The sequence below is a fragment of the Taudactylus pleione genome, unplaced genomic scaffold, assembly GCF_031769625.1.
Source record: "Taudactylus pleione unplaced genomic scaffold, aTauple2 ptg000202l, whole genome shotgun sequence".
NCBI classification, from domain to species: Eukaryota; Metazoa; Chordata; class Amphibia; order Anura; family Myobatrachidae; genus Taudactylus; species Taudactylus pleione.
In genome coordinates, this window is record NW_028284604.1 from 10,635,270 (window position 1) to 10,659,613 (window position 24,344).

At 45.6% G+C, this 24,344-nt stretch overlaps 1 long non-coding RNA gene across 4 annotated transcripts in view; it reads right to left on the reverse strand.

Moving 5' to 3' along the window:
- Positions 1–24,344, reverse strand: part of LOC148518124 (uncharacterized) — a 134,394-nt gene that overhangs the window by 5,934 nt on the left and 104,116 nt on the right. For all 4 annotated transcript variants that reach the window (XR_015879219.1, XR_015879221.1, XR_015879218.1 and 1 more), the window contains 2 exons: positions 9,437–9,540; positions 6,841–6,957 (listed from right to left, as the gene is read on the reverse strand). This is a non-coding gene — a long non-coding RNA (uncharacterized LOC148518124). The remainder of the gene's footprint in view (positions 1–6,840; positions 6,958–9,436; positions 9,541–24,344) is intronic.

A 24,344-nucleotide genomic window follows, 5' to 3' on the forward strand; every position in this document is an offset into this window, starting at 1 on the left:
CAATGCTGAGATGCTGAGGTCAACATCCCAAACAAAGGTAAGTCCGGAGCGCCCTTAGTGTTAGCTGCGCGGGGGGGGTTAGGGAGTCTCATGGGTTAGGGTTAGGTTTGCGGGGAGATTAGGGTTAGGCACCCCTAGGGGGGGGGTAGGATTAGGCAGCCCCAGGGTAAGGTTAGGGTTAGGCACCCTCTGGGAGGGTTTGGGAGCAGTAAGGGGGAGTTAGGGTTAGGCACCCCCGGGGGAAGGTTAGGGTTAGGCACTAGGGGGGAGGTTAGGGTTAGGCACCACTAAGGGAGGGGTTAGGGGAGACAGGGGAGGTTAGGGTACTTACCTGACTCAGACGGGATCTTGATCCTGTCGGGCATCCTCTGTCAGGATTTAAATCAATCCCATTCCTATTATTACATGTGTCTCTTGTGTGTTTGAATGTTTTTATTCAATTGGTCAAAGTGAGCCTAATAGTTCCCTGTTGCATAGAATGCATCGAAAGACCCTGTAAACGTGGCTTCTCCGCTCTTTATCGGATTCATATTGTCTCCTACTGCAAAACCATAACTTATTTAAGCATGTTGGTACTTTGGTAAGTGTAAGTGACTAATCCCTAACATATGTGACAAGTAACAGTCCTACTGCCATCATTTGCTGCCCTGTAAAACCAGGTTCAACTGTGCAAATGAACTTATACAGATTACAAATACCCAGTGCACACATTTGATGGACTGGAAATGAACCTTGATGACTTTGGTCCTGATTCAGCACGGATCGCAACTGCAATTGCAGCTGTGTAATCACTCGCAATGAATCTGCAAAATATGCAGTCCTGCGTATACATTGGTAACATCGGAGAACATCAGCCCCTCATGAGTACTCAAGCTGCGAAGGCAATCGCAGTGGCTAATTTATGCCTGCCCATGCAACGACTGCATTTCTCCAACAACTCCCCCGTCACCACCCCAAAACGCTCACGGCCTGTCACTCATTCTACAATGGTTTCCACAGTGTGTCCGTAATTGCAGTGCGATCGCCGCACACGCACAGTGCAGTCCCTATGCATGCGCAGTACGCAACAATCTGCGTATGTGGTTGCAAATGCGATCCATGCTGGATCAGGCCCTTTGTTTTTTAAGTATCTCAGAGTCCATGCATTGAATGTCACAATGTCGGTTGATTCTAGGAGATTACAGTTTGGCAGGGGATGCTATCAGGAACACATCGCAACCTTCCAAGCCACTCAGTCTTGAGAAAACAGGTTGTTGGGGATAAAGCTGAAGTCCATCAATGGGAAAAACAAAACAATTCTCTTTAAAGCACCAATAGAGAAACAAAAGTCCAACTTTACTCATGTAATGATTGGTAGTATTGAGGGTATAATAGAGCCTGCATACAGGTGAATCTTTTAAGGGCCAATGTATCATTACTGAGCAATAGAACATGTTAATTATTATACAGGGGTCTATTTACTAAGCAGTGTTAGGATACAGAGTGAAAAGTGATAAGAAAGTGATATGGTGCCAGCCAATCGGCTCCCAACTGTCATTTTTCAAACAAAGCCTATGAGATGACAGTTGGGAGCTGATTGGCTGGCACCTTATCACTTTCTTTTTACTTTTCACTCTGAGCCATATTCAATTTGAGCCGAGCCGCGTTAAGTTAACGCGGGCCGGACTTAACGCCGACTTTGCCTGTTTTGGAGGCAGAAAAGTATCGCGCGCGTGCATGCTTTACCCCGTATTTAATTTGAAAGTACGCGTAAACGGGACCCGGCAATACTTTAACAAGCGGAAAGTACTATGTTGTAAATATAAAACACCGCACAGACTCTACTCGATAACCACCTTAGAATTACAAAATGGATAGATATTCTATCTTAATAATTCATGTATAAAGGAGGTGTGCTACCTACTACCGTTAGTTATGAGTGTAACAGGGAATGGGAAAAGGGGTAGTATCTGGGTGCACTGGTCGAGTAATATGTAATGAGTTACTAAAAATTAACTTTTATTAGTTATACCCAGTTTATACCGGAGCTAAAACCCGGGTATTTGCAGGGTTAACCCGGGCAGCTCCTTGGTGTAAAAGGGGAGAGGGTTGGATCGCCGGGTCGAGTGACCCGGCAATCCAACCCAGGTAAATAGCAGGGTTTAACACGGGCGTAGCCCGTGAAACCCTGCTTTGAGAACAGCGCACTCCGGGTCATGATGACCTGTAGTGCGCTGCAAGCCAGCCGATTGGTCCGGCTTCAGTGGCTCTTGGAGATGATGTCATCTCCAAGCGTCCACTTTCACGCCGGGAAAGCCGGGTCTATGCAGACCCGACTCGGTGTGAGTGGCGCCAACTCGGGAATATCCTGAGTCGGCACTGGCTAAATTCTGGGTCTGATCTGGATAGGAACTCTGGGCCTGATTCAGAGGCGCTCGCAAAAAGCGAGCGCTCTCTCTGAATCAGGGCGGGCGCTGGTTTTTTTAGGAGTGGCCTCCTGGCCGCTCGCATTGCTGTGGGTGACCTCCCACAGCTATAGCGAGCGGCCATGATGATGGTCGTGATGGTCAAGACCATCGCAACCATCAGGCTTGCGACGAGACCCTTGTGGTAGGGTTCTGTTCATCGCAAGCCCCAGAGAGCTTTCAGCTCTAACAGATCCAGAAGCTCTCCACTGACACCACTCGTAATGTCAGTGGGGCCGCCCCCAAATGGCAAGCGTTCCCTCGGGAACGCCTCCATTTGGGCAGCCACCCCCCAGCCCGCCCACCAAACGGGGCGAGCTGTCACTCAACATCGACAGCTCGCCCCCTTTGGTGCGAGACCCGAAGCGACGGATTGCCCGTCGCTAGCCGGGTCTCGCGCATGCGCACGACGGAGCCGGCTCCGTCGTGCGCATGCGCTGTGGGCCACCAACGACCCGGTTGCGAGCGCTCAGAGCTTGCGACCGGGTCTGAATCAGGCCCTCTGTTCCAACCCAGGATCAGACCCGGAATTTTGGTGGAAAAGGGGTATAATATATAAAATAGTTATAAGGTCCCTCTAAGGATTCGTAGACGGCGAAGTATTAGAAATAAAGATCAAAGAAAGAAATGAGAATTAAAATAATATGCTAAGGGTCATGTCACTTAATTGGGCAGATTCTTCTATCCACGGATCAATAATTATGTGCAATCTTATTAAATGTAAATGTGGCTCATGAAGATAATAAATACAATAATGTCTGAATACTTAGTTGTCTCCTTTCTGTAAGTCTTATAGACAACAAAAACAGTGGTAGCTCTTACTACCAGTGACTATCCTGTACAGTTTCTAGCACATATCTGCTAGATAAGTGGTAACAATTTAGCTAGTATCCAGTTGTAGCAAAAAGTGTTGCCATCTGGTCTGAAATATTAGCAATTAATGTACCAATCTGTCACCACTGTACTCTTGATGTTAGTTAGCAATAGCTCATATCTGTTTCCATTATCTGTTTACTGCTGTTACTTAAACAGAAAATACAGGCTGACACAAGTGCTATCCAGCGACCTCCCCCTCAGGGAGTATGGTCAGATATGAATTATTCCTTATGTGACTTTAATCTTTATTCGCACAACAATTAATTTAGTGCTACAAGAATGTGATATTAATTCACTTTTATTCTCAGAACAATTAATTTAGTTCTACAAGAATGTGATATTAATTCACTTTTATTCGCAGAACAATTAATTTAGTGCTACAAGAATGTGATATTAATTCACTTTAATGCACTTCTCATATCCATTAACTTGGACATAATATGTGTCTGCGGAGTATATTACATCAACGCTCATACATGTAATACTGCAATATTTGTTTATGCCTGCTGTTTTGTGGCCAGGGGATATGAGTTCATACAAGTTGTATTAAGCGTCGCCTTCTCACCCGAGGGTTATATACAGATATAGGTTATTTCATGTGTAGCATTTGCCTATATTGGCACAGTAATTAATTCAGTGTTATAACAATGCTTAGATTTGATTATACATCACTAGTTCACCAATAGGTTCAAATAATACGCTAGTCACGTTTGTTAGCTTTAGACAATATGTGATATATACTATTAGAGCATGTTCCAACAATGCTCCTGGATACTGCGATTATTTAAGAGGATTTCTCAGAGAGTCAATTAATTGTACATACTCCCTGAGGGGGAGGTCGCTGGATAGCACTTGTGTCAGCCTGTATTTTCTGTTTAAGTAACAGCAGTAAACAGATAATGGAAACAGATATGAGCTATTGCTAACTAACATCAAGAGTACAGTGGTGACAGATTGGTACATTAATTGCTAATATTTCAGAACCAGATGGCAACACTTTTTGCTACAACTGGATACTAGCTAAATTGTTACCACTTATCTAGCAGATATGTGCTAGAAACTGTACAGGATAGTCACTGGTAGTAAGAGCTACCACTGTTTTTGTTGTCTATAAGACTTACAGAAAGGAGACAACTAAGTATTCAGACATTATTATATTTATTATCTTCATGAGCCACATGTACATTTAATAAGATTGCACATTCTGAAGAACACAAATGTATAAAATTTGCAGACAGATATAATTATTGATCCGTGGATAGGAGAATCTGCCCAACTAATACCCCTTTTACACCGGAGCTAAAACCCGGGTTTTTGAAAGGTTAACCCGGGCAGCTCCCTGGTGTAAAAGGGCAGAGGGTTGGATCGCCGGGTCGAGTGACCCGGCAATCCAACCCAGGTAACTAGCAGGGTTTAAAACGGGCATAGCCCGGGAAACCCTGCTATGGGAACAGCGCACTCCGGGTCACGAAGACCTGGAGTGCGCTGCTAGCCGGCCGATTGGTCCGGCTTCAGTGGCGCTTGGAGATGACGTCATCTCCAAGCGTCCACTTTCACTCTGCAAAAGCCGGGTCTATGCAGACCCGACAGCGGTGTGAGCGGCGCTGACTCGGGAATATCCCGAGTCAGCGCCGGCAAAATTCCGGGTCTGATTCGGATAGGAACTTTGTTCCAACTCCGGGTCAGACCCGGAATTTAGGTGGAAAAGGGGTATAAGTGACATGACCCTTAGCATATTATTTTAATTCTCATGTCTTTCTTTGATCTTTATTTTTAATACTTTGCCGTCTACGAATCCTTAGAGGGACCTTATAACTATTTTATATATAACTAATAAAAGTTAATTTTTAGTAACTCATTACATATTACTCGTCCAGTGCACCCAGATACTACCCCTTTCCAATTCCCTGTTGCACTTAAGCAGAAAGCACTGTCAGTTTTGGGGAAATCAGCCTGACACCCCCCAAATGATGCTCTGACATGGGGGTTCACTATGGTACCCCCCAATTTGGCTGGCTGAAGGCATTTGGTGCTTTTAAATGGGCTCAATAGCTGCTAAATAGCGTTTTTGTATACCTGATGCAGAATAGTATTCAGGAGTATTTTTTCCAGAAAATAAGTTATCCCAGCAAATTTGGGGTACTTGAAAATGGGGGTCAGCATATTTAAAGTTGAAAAAGTGAAGATGACAAAATCGTGAAAAATCCACCTGCCGCAAACACCTGCAATCAAAAAAACACTTGGGGCATACTTGGGGACCCCCCCCAGAGTCAAGTTCGCTAGTTTTTAAATTTGTACCCCAACATTTTTTTTTTTCGCCCTCTTTTTCAAAGTCAGTTTTTGTGGTGTCCTTAAGTTTTTTTTACATTTTTTTGATACAGATTACCTTTGGGGGACTGTCTGAAGGCTGCATGGGGGTTCCCATAATGTTGCACCCCAAAACCCCAATTCTGCACTTTTTAACGCCTGCCATTCATAGGCGATACTTTACCGCCTATTACATTGCATTGACTTTCCGCCTAGGCGGAAAGTCTTTCAAATTGAATACGGGGTAAAACCAAAACAGGCGATAATGACATAATCGGTGGAAACTTAACGCGGATCCGGATTTAACACTTCAAATTGAATACTGGCCTCTGACTCCTAACACTGCTTAGTAAATAGACCCCTCAGTACCTTATACAATTTTGCAGGTCTGTACAGGTGCAGGGCCCTGGGAGCAGCACGGTTGCTGCCCAATGGCATCTGCATTAGGTTTGCGACTATAGCACTGCTGGACCTGCCCTCTCGGCGTGACATCATGATGTCATGTGTTTTTGGGCGCGGCTGGCAGACAGCAGAAAATTGCCCTGTTCCAGAACTCTCAGATTGCGGAAAGAGAGCATGTTTTTTCATAGCTTTTTATAACAAATGTCTTGCCAGGACACCAGCCCTAATAAAAGGTTGTCATGGTGAAGAGCTTGACATTGAAGTAATAGCTACAATATCACATCTCTGCCTTTTCTGACACTATGCATGCATATACAGACAGTGTGATGGGCAGCGGGGAGGAGGAGTAAGACTGCCAAAGAGGGATTAGCAGATCTCTTTCAAGCAATCAGGGTCGGATTAAGCCGTAGGGGGGCCCAGGGAATTTAAGACATGGGGACCTTCCCCCTCTTGTCAGGACCGTCCCTTGATTTTGCCCCCTGTGTGTGCTTCCCCCACTGCATCTCCATGAGGCAGCAGCATAGGTCCTACCTGCACTCCTGCAGCTGGGGGGAGGGGGATGGTGTTTGAGGGGGGGCAGACTCCGAAAATTCCCCTCGGCCAGTGCAGGGACCAATTCTGCAAGTCTCCAGCCTCCACTGCCAGCAGCAGCTCTTCTAGCAGCAGCACAGCAATGGATCCTGGGGGCGGAGGCTGGAGATGAACAGAAATATCCCCGGACAACAGCAGGGCCGGCAACAGAAATCTTTGAGCCGAGTACGCTAATGTTTCCTCCCGCTAGTCTAGGTACAGGCCAGTCGGCTTTTCTTACCTATTTGGTGGATGCTTTGCAATGGGGAACATATAAAGCATGTGATCCTCCTCCGCCAGATGATGTTTCAGTCTGTATTCACTCCACATGTAGGCAATCATAAGGTATGGAAGATGCCTGTTTATGTAGGAATATAACCAATACCATCATCATACAATAGAGGTTATACTGTATATATTTATTTTTTAAGAATTTGGGGTCTAGTTACTAAGCAGTGTTAGGAGACAGAGTGATAAGTGATAAGGTACCAGCCAATCAGCTCCCAACTGTCATTTTTCAAACACAGCCTTTGAGATGACAGTTGGGAGCTGATTGGCTGGTACCTTATCACTTTTCTCTCTGTCTCCTAACACTGCTTAGTAACTAGACCCCTATGTGTCCTAATGAAGATTATGTGCCCCAGCTGTTTCCAACTAAGGCTCGATTTGCCCTATTCAATTGCCGGAGAGGCGAAAACGCAAATAGGCGAATGCATAACAGACTGTACTGATTAGATTGGGGGAATCAGTCTGTACCCAAAAATAAGATGCCCTGACACTGGAAATCATTACAGATGTGTACTACTAGCCCTAATAAAAGTACTTTGTGTCCTTAATTTGTGTTAAAAGCTTTCTAGAGGCATTTTTGTAAAAGTGGTGAAAACAGTATTTTTTCTGGAAAATAAATAGTCCAGTGAAATTTGGGGTACTTGAAAACGGGTGCTAGCATATTTTTGTATTTCTAAAGTACACTTTTAAAAAATGTGAAAAATCCACCTGCTGCAAGCACCTGCAATCCTAAAAACACCTGCCTTATCTATACAGGCCCCCTACTTTTTATACTTGTCCCCCCACTTTTTTCATCTTTGCCCCAAAAATGACATGTCTTTTTTGGGGTATTCTGATGTAATTTTTTTTATTTTTTTGGCTGATTTGTCCTTTGGGGGGTGTCCAAAGGGCTCTGAGTCAATTCCCTACATTTGCACCCCAAAATAGAGATTTTTTTTCTGCCTGTCATTCATTGGAGAAACTGTTCCTCTTATTCCATTGCATTGAGCACCTGATTCAGACCCGCTCGCTAGTTGCGGTCGCTCGCTCCTAGCATATGCAAATTTGGGTTAGTGACGGCATGGCAGGTGATCGCACGCCAAGGCATAAGCATGCCCACTATGTCTTGGCGAGCGATCACTTTGTCAATGTAGACGCCCATTAGCGTGTCTTTACACGCTCACTAGCGCACTTCATCTCCAGGAAGTGTCTTAAAACATTGGTACATTGTGGACCATCGGAAGCGATCGCAGCGCTTGTGGTTGACTCTACCCACCCGCAACCACTGCGAGCTCTTCAGTGTAAAAAACAGCCAAGTGACGTGTAGTAGTATACATCTTTGCAAATTATGCACACCCACAAAACTCAGTTTGGACACTCAGACATGCCTCTGTGTGCACATCCACTCCTCCGTTCACAAGCACCTTCCCCTGTTACCACCCTCAAATGGCACATTCTGTCACTCAAAGTAGCGGGCAGTCTGTGTACTTCGAGCACACGATTCCCCATCGCAGAGACTGGCTTGTGCACGCGCACTGCGAATTATATGCATGCACAGACGGGTGACTATCGGTCAGTGCGAGTGGCCGCAGCTTAGCGAGCAGGTCTGAATCAGGTCCGGATTAGGCAAAAAAAGTCCTGGAATTGAATTTGGAGATAAGATGCAAACAGGCAAAAAGCGGCAACAGGCAAAACTTTTTGGCCGATTTTGGTTTTCGCTTCTAATTGAATACGGCCTTTTTGTGAAAGTTGTGGAAAATCTCCAACCTCTTCCCTACTGTGTCTCTCCAACAGCCTCTTGCCACCGCGTGTCATCCCGCCACGTATTCCATAACCTCAGTTCTCCCCAGCAGCATCAGCTTGCCTCCACTCCCTCCTGTGTCTCTCCATAGCCACAGAGCCCCCATTTGTGTCTCTACAGAAGCCTCAGCACCCCTGTATATCTCCATAGTCTTAGCTAGCCCCCTATGTCCCTCCATAGCCTCAATTACAGAGCATATGGTGTCAGCCCTCCCCCTGTATCTCTCTATGGTGTCAGCCCTCCCCCTGTGTCTCTCTATGGTGTCAGCCCTCCCCCTGTGTCTCTCTATGGTGTCAGCCCTCACCATGTGTGTCTCTATAGTGTCAGCTAACCCAGAGTCTCCATAGTCTCAGCCTCCCCCCTGTGTTTCTCTATAGTGTCAGCCCTTCCCTTGTGTGTCTCTATAGTGTCAGCCATCCCTCCCCCTCTGTCTCTATAGTGTTAGCTCTCCCCCTCTGTGTGTCTCTATAGTGTCAGCCCTTCCCCTGTGTGTCTCTATAGTGTCAGCCCTTCCCCTGTGTGTCTCTATAGTGTCAGCCCTCCCCCTGTGTCTCTCTATAGTGTCAGCCCTTCCCCTGTGTGTCTCTATAGTGTCAGCCCTCCCTCCCCCTGTGTCTCTATAGTGTCAGCCCTTCCCCTGTGTGTCTCTATAGTGTCAGCCCTCCCTCCCCCTGTGTCTCTATAGTGTCAGCCCTCCCTCCCCCTGTGTCTCTGTATTGTCAGCTCACCATCTGTGTGTCTCCAAAACCTCCCTGTGTCTCTTCCTTACTTATCTGAATCTTCTCCTTATTCCTCCTCACAGCAGCTGCAGGCTCCTCACTGACAGTCTCTCTTCTCCAGCGCACCCCTGAAGTTACAGCGCAGTGCAGGATACTGTAGGAAAAAAAAAAAAACCTTTATTGTGCCGGTCACGTGATCCCGGCCCTCCATGCCTGAATACTGCAGCAGCGCAGGCACAGGGGGTCCGGCCATAGTCAGCATGGTGAGCACACTGTTCCTGTCACCCCCTGTGCACCCTCCCTTAATCTGGCTCTGCTTGCACTTGAATTATACATTGCTACAATACTAATATTCACCCTCCTGCCAATCAAATTGGACGGTACGACACAACCCTGTGTCCTCCTCTTGTTGGCTGTAGGCTTAAACATAATGAACACTTTTATCCACTATTGCTGAGAAGACATTCAGTTGTGTGGACTGGAGTTTAATGAGAGGACTAATGGAGCACATAGGTTTGGGTGAGAATTGTCTACACAGGATTCTCACACTTTACAAAACGCCCCCTCTGTTCATGTAAAGGTAAAATGGTGTTTTCTCCGGTGTGATCCCTATGTCTAATGGGGCATGTTTAAGCTGCCCCACCTCGCTTCTGATCTCTGTACTCTGTATCGAGGCTATGGCGAGAGCCATCTAATCAATTGTTAATATTACTGCTGTGACTCTGGGTTCCATAGAGTTCAACAAAATGCTCTGCTCCTGGATTTCCTACTTAATTTATGATTGCAGCTACCTGTGTTGAAACACCCTTCTCATCAATGAAGTAGTTCAACACAGGTGACTGCAATCATAAATGAGGAGGGAAGTCCAGGAGCAGAGCAGTTTGTACCTGGTGGAAGGGGTCATGTTGGAAGGTTTGTGTTATGGAGCAGCTGCTGCGCCTTTGGTGTGCAGTGCTGTGCAGGATGCACCTTGATCGGACACGACAGCAGAACAAGAGCTACTGGAAGGGGTGATTGGGAGAGCGGTCGGAACAGGAATATACAGTACATTAATAGCCTCTGCATTGCATTATGTACCCAGTACATGGTCTTAATAGCTCATACTAATTATATATCTTTTTTCTATTTACATTCTATCTAATTAAGCCTCATGAATCTGAAGGGAAACCTTTTTGATTGCCTTTTGAGACAATAGTAATGGCCTGACAGGTGTCTCTCTCCCCAAACTATTTCATGTTTCTTTCAAACAATTGCATTTACCCTTTTACCAATTTTGCATCAGATTTATTGACCTTTATGAGCAATAAAAAAGCACTGTTTAATAAATTATGTTTCCATTAAATAGTCACAGTAAAAACCCATTCAAATGGGGGTTTCGGACTATAGATAGACAGTAATTAGATAGACACCAGATGTTGGACAGTCAATAGTTAAGACCCCATATATCAGAGATGGATCGCCGCGATGCGGCGATCCATAGATGCCAGGTCGGCGGATCGATGAAATCCAACATGTTGGATTTCACAGATATGCCGATCATGTTCAAAAAATTATTGTTATTGGCAGATCGGTGAAATTTAACATGTAGAATTTCACCTATACCTGTGACAGATTGCAGAACATCGATGTCCGCCAGTCGGCATTTCCGACCGCCGGATCAGCATTTCAGATCCGATCGCTGGATTGCAGCGCTCCATCTCTGAGGTATGTCAGTCTTTAGATAGGGACAAATGGTCGACAGGGACAAAAGTCAGACACACTAAAGTTCTACATGTAAGAAGGTTGATAGGTACAAAAGGTTGACAGGGTCAAAAGTTTGACATAATAATGGTCAACACATTTTCTTTTTTAGGGTTAGGCACTTACTGGAGGGTTAGGGTTAGGCACTTACTGGAGGGTTAGGCAATTACCCCCACGGTTAGGGTTAGGCACCAGGAGGGAGGGTTAGGGTGAAGATTAGGGCAAAAAAAATTGTCGACCATTTTCATGTCGAACTTTTGTCCCTGTCGCCCTTTTGTCCCTGTCGGCCTTTTGTCCCTTTCTAATTATTGACTATCTAACATCTGGTGTCTACCTAGACATGTCTATCTAATTACTGTCTATGTCTTATACCACACCCTTCAAATGGTAATAACTTAAATTATTTTTTCTTAAGCTGATATGCAAATAAATGGAATTAGCTACATGAATAGAGCTCATTTTCTTCCACAGAACGCTTTAGGACAGTTTTCTGTCTTGCAAAAGCAAGGCAGTGCTGATTTATGGTATGATGCTGAATGTTTGACAGACTTGCACTATATCACACACATGTCATACATTCCATGCAAATGGCTCACATGTAAGATGACACTCATGGACAAATTTATAACACAGATGCGTCATAGCAAATCAGCTTCCTTACATAGCATTTCTATGGCACAAAGTTTCAGCAAACTAATTTTATTAGTTGCAAAGCATGTTTCTAATTGAGTGACACCCTGTGAATCTCTCAGAGTATAGCCAAGGATTAAAGAGTTATATTCACATTAAGTATGAATTACTATTATGACTCCTCATTCATTTTGAATGCTGATTAGTTTTCTGGTGATCTTTAGTTGCAGAAAATACCATATCCCTCCTTCTAGCCCTATCCTCCATCTTCCTTTGACTTTCCATTACTTTTTGTAAAAACATCAATGCAGGATAATTATAATAACCATAATATTGACACAGACATGTGACATAAATAGATTGTAAGCTCCTAGGAGCAGGGTTCTCCTCCCCACTGTCTCACAGCCCTCTTCTCTAGCACTTCTATGACAGCCTTCACCTTCCCAGCTGTATTGTGTATGGAGAATTGTGTTGTTGATTGTTACTTGTGCTCAGTTTATAATTTGGTTGCTGTATTGTAATGTAATATTCTGTGTACCCTTTACTGTATGTACGGCGCTGCGGACCACTTGTGGCACCCTATAAAAAAATGTAATAATAAAATATAAAAACAGGAGTTAAATATTGTTAGTAATTTAATATGTAGAGGTGTGGTAAGGAACTCCTGACGACTGCAGTCTATCTTGGAACATATTGCTGAGGCAGATATTGTAAGTAGTGGCAACACTGAGACAGCAGCAAAGTCAGTAGTTTCTAGATAAATCAGTGGTTGAATAAGGGATCAGCCCAGGCCCGGCGACAGGGGGGGACTAGGGGCACAGCCGCACCGGGCCCCGAGATTCTCGGGGGACCCGGAGGGGCCCACAGACAAACATGTTGAACTGCTGGCTGTGATGCAGGTTGCACTGCAGGCACCCTGCATCACTGACAGAATGGGTGCCCGCAGTGGCATTGACAGCATTGCTGTAATGAGTCAGACTGACTCATTACAGTACACTGCTGCCACGGGCCGTAGTAAAGAAGCGATGATCCAACCCCGTTCCCCTCTATTCCCCTCCCGGCATCCCCTCCTTTTACCTTCGTCTCCCTGACAGTGCAGTTGCCGGGGTCCTGACATCACAATGTAGTAGTGATCAGCCCCGGCGCAATGAATTGGGAAAGGCCTGTGTTTCTACTTTCTAAACCAGCTCAGTCCTGGTCTCCTCCGTTACTTTTCCCTGCTGTGTCAGCCTAGGGACGTTACCTGCTGCAGAATGGTAAGTTCGGTATCCTTTTTTTTTTCCTCTCTCTGTCTCTTCTTTCCCCCCCCTAGGATGGTGGGGGGCCCTAATAAATATATGCCCACAAAATACTTCCATTAGTGCCCATCAAACAACACCTCTGGTGTTGTTTTCCAGATCTCCTCACAGAATCACAAGTGAAATAATTAGCTCCACCTGTGGATCTTTTAAAATGTGTCAGTGAGTAATGAATACACCTGTGCACCTGCTGGGTGACCTGGAAAACGCAACCTCTGTGGTCAACTGAGGGCCGAGTTTGAAATCCACTGGCCTACGATAAGTGTCCTCAGTGAGTCAGAAATTTGCATGCAATATTTCAAGGCTACTAGCCAATGCAATGAGAGAGCCGGTTTCAGAAATAGACACTTATGCAAACGCAGCTGCGATTTCACACGGAATGCAGCTGCGAAAATATGATAATAGTTCCAAAGTCTACCCAAGCATAAGGACACCCACCACTGCCTACTCATATGTGCACAACGTCGCTTACCTTCGTAAACATTGGGAACCTTGACGCACATCAATCGGCCATCTTGCCCTTGAGGCAGGTCTGACCAGCCGCAGACTCGGCAGTTCTCCTGACACGTAGAGAGCTCTCCTGCTGTGTAGGATATCACAATGACTAAGTAATGCACGCCCATGTAATGGCGTTCAAATGGTCAGACACGCATGCATTTTTCTGACCACCACCCTTTACCTCCCCCAAAGGCTGACTACCTGTCACTCAATTTGTGAGTGAATCCTCTGTGCGAACGTATTTGCAAAGCAATCATGGTACGTGTGCATTGCGACTTATGCACTGGCAAACAATTGCTTAATCTGCGTAAATATCGCCATTGCGTCCATTTTTGAATCAGGCCCAGTCTGTGAAAACGGCAGTGTTCAAAGCAGTTTCTAATACAGTGTACACAGGCTCTGACTATTTTACTAAGTATCCGCTGAGGCTGCGGCTCTGACCATTCACTGCTCAGTGTAGATCTCAGCAAGGCTGCTGTGGGTGTCCCAGAGCTGGTATGAGTATTCTGCAACATATTCATTTTTTATATATTCATTCCACTTGCACTCATTCCATTTGCCTTTCTTTTCCACTTATTTGTTATTGAGCTAACGCATCCCTATTTTTTGAGTGAGCAGCAGTAGGTTTGAATTAACTTCTCATAGGAGTATGTGGTTCTTTATTTATTACTTGACTTTGCCTCTTGGATATTTTGGAGTTCACAGAAAGCGATATTTGCAAACTCTTCATAATATCTCTTAGGGGTCTCCGAAAACTCAGAAGTTGGATTTGCTTAAAGTTACGAATTTTTCCTTAAAATAATTGTAAGACCCCCCTAAAGTTGTAAAAACATGGGGGAACACTATGGGTACCCCCGTTTTAGCCTTCAATTGAAAGTCGGGGATTTAAATAGCCGCAGCAGGTGTTTTCTTCCCGACATTGAAGAAGTGATGCAGAAGAGCACTTAGGTTTTTTTTTTCGTTTTTTTAAGTGGTCCCATCAAATTTGGGGTACATGAAAATGGGTACTAGCATATTTTTATGTTCCTAAAGTAAGATTTTAAAATTCTGCATTTGTGCACCTGCCGCTATAATTCTATTCTAGAAAACATCTGCCGCATACTTGCAGAATAGCCCTGAACCTATTTCCCTATTCTTAAACAATTTTTTCCCATTTTTTTTTTCACCCCAATTTTTTTATTAATTTTTTGGGGTGTCCCTATTTTTTTTTTAAACTTTTTTTGACACAGTTCTTTTTTAAATGTCATTCCCAGGGGTGCAGGCTATTTTTTTTAAGCCTGCACCCCTAAACCCCAATTCTGCACTTTTTTCGACACCTATTCAATGGTGAAAAGTTATCCCCGTTTTTTATCAAAGACTTTTCAAAACTGCGATAAGTCTTTGATATTGAATACAGTGTAAAACTAAAACCTGCGATAATGACGTCATATCTCCGATATTAACGCAAAAACGATGTTATCGCACCCATATTGAATACCCCTGTATGTTGGATCTAGTAGGATGGCCTTTGGGAATGCTGCACAGCCCCTCCATAGACCACGGAGTAGCTGATCACAGAAAGAATCACTAGGAACATTGAATGATGGCAACTTAGTGTGGATGCTGTACTGTGAGTTGGATTTGTTGTTTTAAGATGCAGTCAATCTGAGAATGTGTAGCAAAGAGCCTGCAAAACCCCAGAATAGTGCAATTTGTCCTCAAAATTACTCTGTGCAGGATGGATTCCCTCCTAGCTAAAGTTTTACTGTAGGCGTTAAATATAGGTGATATGCTGTCACGACTCTAGGAAAGTTGGTTTCCTGAGATGAATCAGACTCTGTGGGCTGAGACCATGGAAGCAAGAACTGAGGAAGTTTAGATAGCTTTTCCTTATAGGAGAATTAAGACTTGAATCTTAGTAGCTTTTGAAAGAACACAAGGTTTTATTGAACAAACAGCGGAGAATTGGGAATGATAGGTCAGAACAAATGTCCAGAATGATAGGAACATGAACATGAACCTGTGACAAGAATGCAGCAGCGTAGTAGGAGTGGGACGACTGGTATTAGTGCATGAACTCCACAAGCAGGACACTGGTCAAATGATGCTGAGTTATACTCAATAGATGGAGGCAGGAATCCTGTGTTCGAGTCACCGGGGTTCACCTAGTAAGACGAGACAGGAATCCTGGGTCAAAGGTGTAGAGGTAAATCCAGCTAGACTGTGACATCATAGGCTTGCAATGAGAGTGAGTCTTGTGTACACAATGTTGCATCGAGCTCCAGATATAGTACACTGAGATGTGTCATGGTGATATGGACAAAGGGCCTGATTCAGACCCGGTCGCAAGCGCTGAGCGCTCGCAACTGGGTTGATGGTGACCCACAGCGCATGCGCACGACTGAGCCGGTTCCGTCGTGCGCATGCGCGTGACCCGGCTAGCGACCACAAGGGTCTCGTTGCAAGCCCAATGGTCGCGATGGTCTTGACCATCACGACCATCATCATGGCCGCTCGCTATAGCTGTGAGTGGTCACCCACAGCTATGCGAATGGCCTGGGGGCCGCTCAAAAAAATAAAACGCCCTGATTCAGAGCGAGCGCTCTTTCAGAGCGTCCATCTCTTAATCGGGCCCAAAGTACACAGATGTGCATCAATGGGTGCTGCAGGTTTTGTCCGCAAAGTGGCGTTGTTAGGTGCTGCAGACTTTGTATCCAAAGTGGCATCTTTAGGTGCTGCAGGATTTGTGTCTTACGACACGGAGCAAGACACGAGGATAACAGGAAGTCCAAGATCAAATGATATCAGGAGCCAAATACTAGGACTTGAGAAGACATTGTACAGGCACTGAATGATCATCCAGGAAGTGTTTTTATATGCAGTGCCTGTTGCTGATTGGTGATTAAGTCCCAGCTGACAGGAAGCACAGGTAGACTCTGGCTACAGCAAGATGGCCGCACCCATGAACTGGAGAGTCTGTGGGCAATTTTGGAGGAAGAAATCATACAGCTCTAGGGATGCCAGTCAGCGTGGAGGAGAGGTCTGCGCCCTGTGGCTGGAGCGTTGCCGCAAAGAAGGCAGAATCCAGCGGCTGCCCAGGCCCACGAAACGGAGAGCAGAGGTAAGTAATGGTGCTGGCTGGGCTCTACGTCTGGACCTGATGTTGGTGTTCCTGACATATGCTTAAGGACTAGGCTATAGGTGATTACAACATTTTGTTGCACAGAGCAAGGCAAACATGGCAAGGCAAACTCTTGCACTGTCTCCTCACTATGCATACATGCTGGGCACTAGGGCCCAGAGTCTGCATGTAGGTGCAACCTCCAACCTTATGTGCTACTGCACATGTTACTGAAGCCATCTTGTCTGTGTTGTGTAGAGTGAAATGGTGGGAGACAGAAGTCTCCTACTTAGCTCCTAGGGAGTACCCAGTTAATACCTTTATATAAAGCTGTTCCCCAGATACCTGCACTGCTACCCATTTGCAGCATACACTCACTGGCTGGAAAGCTGTATCGAACCACGTTTCGCTCCATTACCAGTGTGCATGTAACAGTGACTTTGTGCCTGCTATATCTCTCAATTAACAAACACCCCTGGCTAAGCAACTGAGCCTTTAATAGTTTAAGTTATCCACTGGTGTGTGCTTAAATAATAATATCAACACCTGTACACACATTGGGCCTGATTCAGAGCCGAACGCTCTGACCAGAGCGCTTGCTCTGAATCAGGGCCCTCCTCCCTCAACTTGGAGCGGCCTCATGGACGCTCGCATAGCTGTGGGATACCACCCACAGCTATAGCGAGCGTCCATGATGATGGTCGCGATGGTTAAGACCATCACGACCATCGGGCTTGCGATCGAGACCCTGCGGTAGGGTCTCGTTGCTGCAAGCCCTGGAGTGATTTTGGCTCTATCAGAGCCAAAATCACTCCCACTGTCATCACTAGTGATGTCAGTGGGGCCGGTTTCAGATGGTAGGCGTTCCCATGGGAATGCCTCCGTCTGGCAGCCACGCCCCTGGCACGCCCACCAAAGGGGGCGTGCTGTCAATCAACATCGACAGCACGCCCCCTTTGGTGCGAGACCCGGAGCAACGGAGAGCCCGTCGCTATCCGGGTCTTGCGCATGCGCACGACGGAGCTCCCTCCGTCGTGCGCATGCACAGTGGGGCAACATCGACCAGCTTGTGAGCATCCTGCTCTCGCGAGCGGGTCTGAATGACCCCCATAATTTCCAACAGGTTTATGCCTAGGGACAAAAGTATATAGTATCAAAGCACTCACAGACTCAAACATACAAGCTATTAGAGATGCCCAGAGTAGCACACAGATGCCATTTTAAGCATGTGTAGTGCAGACAGAGTGAAGATAGCACAGAGTGTTTGGTTTCCAGCACAGTATAGCAGAAGTGATGCTGAATAAAGTACAGACGCTACACAATCATGTCTGTAAGAAACAATCCAGGAGCTACACCCATAATGGGGTTTATCAAGCTAAAAGGTGCAGAAACTCATGCAACCTGAAAGTTTGCTATGGAAATGCAATTAAAGGTTGTGGAAGGTCACTGCTGAACCAGATGCAGTGTCAAGCCCAACATGATATAGAGAGCCATGGGGACCATAAGCTTAAGGGTTGTCTCATGTAGAGGACACATTAAAGACGTATATTGTATAACACCAAGTTGAATGAATGTAGCAGTATGAGTGATTACATAGACAAAATTATGTCTGTCTCTCAGCAACTAACGCCTGTTGGAGTGCAAGTAGATGATAAAGAGATTGCTACAGCAATGCTGCAGAACTTGATGTCTGAGTTTGACTTCTTGGTTGTAGCATTAGAGGCAAACACAGCAAAGTGAACAACAGATACAGTCAGTAATGTTTCAAGATATGTGTGCCCTGTGATTTGAATGCTGAGGCCACTGCTTTACATAAAAAAGTAAAACATTTAGGAAATTTAAATTCAAGTGTTACAATTGTCACAATAGGTCACAAAGCAATTGAACACAAGCAAAAGAGTATGAATCCTATGCAAAGAAAGACATGCAACAGCAGAGACGAGTCAGCCCTGAATGTTACAAATAACCGCAGAAGATATTTCTGATGTATTGATTCAGGTGCGACAAGGCATTTCAGTTGCAAGGTGGAATGATCCACCAAGTTAACCTAATGTTACCACTATCACAGATCACTATCAAAGGAATTGGCAGTCAAGTCCTCACAGCAACCGGCAGCCGATCAGGAGCGGCCGCAGTGGCGGCTCATAATTGGCTGCCAATCCGCGAGCTACAATTGGCTAGCAGATTTGAAATGACAGTAGCACTGTGCCACTGTCTCTCCATGGATGACTGCTGGGTCTGGCACTAAATCCACACCTGCTACTGCTTGCACATGAGGGGGAGGGCAGAGGCTGCTGCTGGTTGCATTACTGTGTGGCATCGTTTGTAAAGGGCATTACTGTGTGGCATCATTTGTAAAGGGAATTACTGTGTGACAAAGTATACGGGACATTATTGTGTAGCATAATGTATAAGGGGCACTACTACTGCATGGTATAATGTATTATAAGGGGCACTACTATTGTATGGCATAATATGTATAAGAGGTACTATGGTGATGAAAAGGGGTGTGTCTTAAGAACACACCCTTTTTGAGTGGCCATATCCCTTTTTCGGCACACGTGCAAAAGTACGACCTTATATTTTCCATACCCCCACTTCAACCACTCGTTTAAAGCCTGTTTTCTGGGCATCCATAAATTAGCCACGGCATTCCTAATCACAGCACAAGAGACCTCTGAAGATCTGCTATACCTGCAAAGTTTAGACTTACTCAGAAGGCAGATGACGCCTGATCTGCGGCTTTTGCTTATTTTCACACAACCGCTGTGTATGGGATCGCAGTCATGAGAGGATTTTGCATCCATCTCTAAATCAGGCCCACTGTGCCTAAACCAATGGCTGCTACTAAGCCTTTCTATATAATAATAAGATTAAAAAGTCTAATTTTAATAATGACATATTTTTCCATTTAACTTTGTGTGACTCATAATTGACAGTATCACCTTTAAACTTCAGTTTTTAAACCATAGTCTTTGTGAGAACTAAAGGTTTTTACATACAACAAAACACATCTATGTACGCACTTCATACTGACTTGTGAAAGGTTTAAATATTGAAACCAGTGCTTAATGATTAAGGTTTTCAAATAACGGACGGAGGAGGTTTATAAATATAAACCTTGCAATGAGTTCCTGGGTACTAGAGAACAATATACCACCTGCTCACCTTGCTGGAAACTACTAATAGGTAGAAAATTATATTGCAGATGGGATCTGCTCCAGGTTTATCTTCTGATTTTAGACACTGAGGGGCTTATTTATTAAAAAACTAGTATGCCTGTGGCAAACATTTTGCCAATTTGAATCCAGAACATACGTAGGGAAAATGCTTCGTTAGATAATGGCTAGATCGGGATGTAGTTATGTCTCAATCCCGATATCGGAATCCCGGCAGGGGATTTAAAATAGGCGGCGAAAAACCGATGCCTATTTTAACCCTGAACGCAGAGGACGCCAACCTGAATGAAGGTAAGTCTGGGGCGCCCTTAGCATTAGCCGTGGGGGTGGGGGTAGGGTTAGGATCCGGGGGAACTCTAGCGGGGTTAGGTTTGGGGGGGATTAGGGTTAGGCACCCCTAGGGGGGTGTTAGGGTTAGGCGGTCACACCTATACCACTTTCCACAGGTCACTGAATCAGCGCTGTGTTCTGGTAGTTTTTTGTCATTTTCAGGTTAGCTATACTAAAGCATTTATTATGGTTTTTGTCGATTTTTTTTTCATCAAATTTTATACAGTTTTATTCCAAACTCTATTGCTGTGAAATCCGTCACCAAAGAATCACATTAATATCTTAATTAGTCTTTGAAATATTCAAATTCAAAGAGTGTTCTGGACAAAGGGACTAAGCAAATTATATATATATATATATATAAGATATTTGCAGAATATTCTATGAAAACAGATGTTTTTTCATGGACACCCACAAACAGTAAGGATCCCCAGGATGTACCATGGAGGGACCTCAGCAGATATCTCCAATATCTTCTGTGGTTCCAGCATTTCCAACAGCAGAAGCAGCCCCCATAAGCTTGCAAAGCATTCCAGAGCTTGGCCCCGGGAGCTAATGCTATTGTGAGATGGCATTAGCCGCTGTAGTCTATGGACTACACTTTGCACAAATTATCGGGCCAGGGTTTCTCTGGACCCTCCCCAGTAATGGCAGACCGCGCATGAAGGGGGTCCCAAAAGAGGATGCAATATGATCGCATAGCAATCAATTAATTTCTTACACATCTCAAGGATTAAAAGGTTAAAACGTTTGACAGTTATCAGGTCTAAAACACAATGGGTACCAATCAATCAGCTCCTAACTTTTTTTTACAGGCTGTGTTTGAAAAATGACAAAAGCTTATAGATTTATACTTTATCTCTCTCCAAGGCTTAGTGCATCTCCCCCCATTGTGTTTTAGACCCAATAATTGTAATATTTTATTGTGGGAATTCGCGCCAATAAGAAGATACATTTTGTCCAAATTTACTACACAATTGTCAGAAATGTACCACTGGGCGAAGGCAAACATCAATCCGGTTGCGAGTGCTCAGCGCTTGCGACCGAGTCTGAATCAGGCCCTCTGTGCGATATTGCAGACCCGTTCTGCACATGCGTAGCACAGGTCAGGTGCATGCGCAGGTTCCTGACCATTGAGAACCTGCGTGATTTCTTCTTCTACGTCCTCTGCTGAATCAGACCCCTAGAGCACTACAAAAATGTGGGTATTCCTGGCAAGATAAAACAGAGCAAGTTTTTTTCTCCCATATTTACCTGCAATGTGCGCATCGCGAGTTTCCTCACACAATGTACAGTGAGATAGCTTTAAGCTATAACTAGATTATATACAGTATGTGTCTAACAGGGTGTCAAAATCTGTTTTGATAGATACTTAGAATAATATTCCTAATCTGTATTTCCCTATAAACATACCTATGAATATTGGACCTGATTCAGACCCGGTCACTAAATGGCGCTCATTCACTCTGAGCGATTTTCGCCCATCTGCACATGCGTATATTTCGCAGTGCCTGTGCGCAAGCCAGTCTTTGCGATCCGTTTTTAGTTGCTCATAAGCCACTATCAGGTCGCTACTTTGAGTGACAGATAGTGCTGTTTGTGGGTGGTAACAGGGGAAGCTGCTTGTAAACAGGGGAGTGGTGCGCATGCGCGAGAACTGGCTGACGACGGGTGCTCCGTCGCTCCGGGTCTCGCACCAAAGGGGGCGAGCTGTCGTTGGTGATTGACAGCTTGCCCTGTTTAGTAGGCGGGCAGGGGGTTGGCTGGCCAAACGGAGGCATTCCCGAAGCAACGCCTGCCATTTGGGGGCGGCCCCACTGACATCACCAGTGATGTCAGTGGGAGAGCTTCCGGCTCTATTAGAGCCAGAAGCTCTCTGGGGCTTGTGGCCATGAGACCCTACCACAAGGGTCTCATCGCAAGCCCGATGGTCACGATGGTCTTGACCATCGCGACCATCATCCTGGCCGCTCGCTATGCGAGCGGCCAGGAGCCCGCACAAAAAAATAAAAAACTCCCAGATTCAGAGCGAGCGCTTGTTCAGAGCGTCCATGTCTCTGAATCAGGGTCAGAGTTTGGCAGCAGACTGTCAGTGATTGACAGTCTGCTGCCATTGCAGGGAGGGGAAGGGGCTTTGATGATGGCTCCTTCCCTGCAGCCAAGGGCTGGAGCTCACTCTTTAGCTTTGCCTTCTGGCCCCCACAGTGTGTTTAGGGAGAGACATCTTTATGTCTCACCGTAGTGCCGAGCATGAGGACCTGTTTGCTGGCAGCTGGCCAGGAGTGGGACTTCAGGTAAATAAGGTGTTTTTTGTCTGTGTGGCATAATGTGCAAGGGGCACTAGTACTGTGGGCATTATGTGTAAGGGGCACTACTAGTGTGGACACTGTGTAAGGGTCACTACTACTGTGGGCATTATGTGTAAGGGGCACTACTGTGGGCATATTGTATAAGGGGCACTACTGAGTGGGATATGCATAAGGGGCACTACTGTGTTGCATTGTGTGTATAAGGTGCTCTACTGTGGACATTATATGTATAAAGGGCAATACCACTGTGGCATTATGTGTATAAGGGGCACTACTACTTTGGCATTATGTGTATAAGGGGCACTACTACTGTGTGGCGATGTGTGAATAAGGGGCACTACTGTATAACGTAACATGAATAAGACACTACTATGTTGTGTGATGTGATTTAGTGGCACTACGTGCAGTTTAATGTGAATAAAATTGCGCTACTGTGTGGCATAATTTGAATTGGGGGTACTATTGTGTGGCCATGCCTCTTTCTTGTGAGACCACACCCCTTTTTTGCCAGTTCCTTTCTAAAAATTGGGAGGGTGCAAATATATATTGTTTGAATACCCTAGCACCGGCCCTGCTGACACTATAGCAAGCATTCTGCAATGAGCAGCACTTCCCATAGTTTTTCACAAGGGGATTTATCTACACTACAGTATATATTGTGTATGATGGCAGAGACAGTACTGTGATTTCAAGCTTAGCTGACCAAGGCCCTGATTCAGACCCACTCGCAAGCGGCTGTCCGCTCGCAAGTGGGTCGATGGTCTGCACTGAGCATGCGCACGATGGAGGGAGCTCCGTCGTGCGCATGCGCAAGACGCGACGAGCAAAGGAAAGTCCTTCGCTCGTTGTGTCTGATCAAAGGGGGCGTGCTGTCGATGTTGATTGACAGCACGCCCCCTTTGGTGGGCGTGCCGGGGGCGTGCCTCCCTGACGGGGGCGTTCCCAAGGGAACGCCTACCGTCAGAAGCCGGCCCACTGACATCACTAGTGATGTCAGTGGGAGTGATTTTGGCTCTGATAGAGCCAAAATCACTCCGGGCCTTGTGGTTGAAAACCTCAACTGCAGGCTCCGGCTCGCAGTTTCGATGGTCGCGATGGTCACAACCATCGCGGCCATCAAACTGCACGCTCGTATAGACTGTGGGTGGTGACCCACAGCTATACGAGCGTCCAGGAGGACGCTCCATTTTTATGGAGGGCGGCCCTCATTCAGAGCATGCGCTCTGCTCAGAGCGTACGGCTCTGAATGAGGGCCCAAATATCTAGTTATCTTAGTAATAGGGATGGCCATCGACCATCAATAGTTAACTATCATCGATGGTTAACTACCAATGGCCGATGGTTTTGCCATTGATGGCAGAGATGCAGTGGTTCTCTGTCATCGATGGCAGACTAGGACCTGATGATTCCCCCTCCCCCCACAGGAAAGAGCTAAGCCCCACCCTATAAGCCCCCTAAGCCCCACACCCTATTCTGGCCACCATGCCCTCCCCCAGCAGCGGTTGCTATTGAAGGGTTCAAACCGTGGATGGTTCACCACAGATGGTTTTGTGCCATCGATGATGATCACAAATGGAGACCATCGATGGACAGCCCACCGATGGCCATGCCTTCTCAGTGTTGTGTCTTGGTGGACAAAAAAGCACAATCTTTTAAACTGTATATGTCAAAGGGAGATATACTTCGCAATCTACACAGGCTCCTGCTTGTATTTGAGAGTCTGAGATGCACTTAGTTATGATTCTGATTTACACTAATGCAATCACAGCTGTGAGCTCTTAAGGACCGCAATTGCGAAAATATGCTGTCTCCAAAAGCTTACCCAAACATAGGGACACCCACTGCTGCCTTCTCATATTTGTCTGATGATGTGC